The sequence below is a fragment of the Otolemur garnettii genome, unplaced genomic scaffold (assembly GCF_000181295.1).
Source record: "Otolemur garnettii isolate 467f Iridium unplaced genomic scaffold, OtoGar3 scaffold00057, whole genome shotgun sequence".
NCBI lineage: Eukaryota > Metazoa > Chordata > Mammalia > Primates > Galagidae > Otolemur > Otolemur garnettii.
Window position 1 is genome coordinate 7,211,275 of NW_003852452.1, and position 1,185 is coordinate 7,212,459.

Consider the following 1,185-nt stretch of genomic DNA (forward strand, 5'->3'; position numbering starts at 1 on the left):
AAAAAAAAAAAAAAAAATTATAAATTTGCCTATAATTCTAACATTAATTAATAACCACTGCTAATGACAGTAGTTCATTTTAGTATATATACAGCTGGATTTTGTGTATTTAAATGGCATAATACTGTATGTGCTTAGTAACCTGTTCTTTTTCACTTAACAATAAGAATTAAACATTTGGCTGGGCGTGGTAGCTCACACCTGTAATCCTAGCAATTTGGAAGCCAAGGCAGGTGGATCACCTGAGCCTAGGAGTTCAAGACCAGCCTGAACAAGACCAAGACCCAATCTCTACTAAAAATAGAAAAACTAGCTGGGCATTGTGGTAGGCATCTGTAGTCCCAGCTAGTCAGGAGGCTGAGGCAAGAGAATCACTTAAACCCAGGAGTTTGAGGTTGCTGTGAGCTATGATGCCATGGTACTCAACAGAGTGAGACAAAAAAAAAAGAGCCACGTGCAGTGCCTCACCCCTGTAATCCTAACACTTTGGGAGGTCAAGGTAAGTGGATTGTTTGAGCTTACAAATTTGAGACCAGTCTGAACAAAGCGAGACCCTGTCTCTAAAAAAAATGGAAAAACTGAGGCAAGAGGATTGCGTGAGGCGGCACCTGCCCATAGTTCAGTGGGTAGAGTGCTGGCCACATACACCGAGGCTGGTGGGTTCAAACCCCACCTGGGCCAGCTAAACAATAATGACAACTGCAAAAACAACAAAAAAAGAGGATAGCTTGTGTCCAAGTTGGAGTTGCTGTGAACTACAATGCCATGACACTCTACCCAGGGCGACAGCTTGAGACTCTGTCTCAAAAAAAAGAAAGAAAAGAAAAGAAATAAAGTGCTTCTTTCCAAATTAAAAGAAAAAAAGAATTAAAGATGTCCTGATATTGCTAAATATTCTTTAATTTTATTTTTAATAGCTACATAGAATAACATGTAAGTTAGTTTTTGACGCCTGTAGTCCCATCTACTCAGGAGGCTGAGGCAAGAGAATCACCTAAGCCTAGGAGCTAGAGGTTGCTGTGAGCTATGATGCCACACCACTCTACTGAGGGCGATATAGTGAGACTCTGTCTCAAAAAAAAAAGTTAGTTTTTGAGACAGAGCCTCAAGCTGTTGCCCTAGGTATAGTGCCATGGCATCCTAGCTCACAGCAACCTCAAACTCCTGGGCTCAAGTGATTCTCTT

The 1,185-nt window shown here is 41.2% G+C and overlaps 1 protein-coding gene across 1 annotated transcript in view; it reads left to right on the top strand.

Annotated features, from left to right (window-relative positions):
- The window catches only part of MRPS35 (mitochondrial ribosomal protein S35), a 31,300-nt gene that overhangs the window by 12,123 nt on the left and 17,992 nt on the right, over window positions 1-1,185 (top strand). The window lies entirely within an intron of this gene.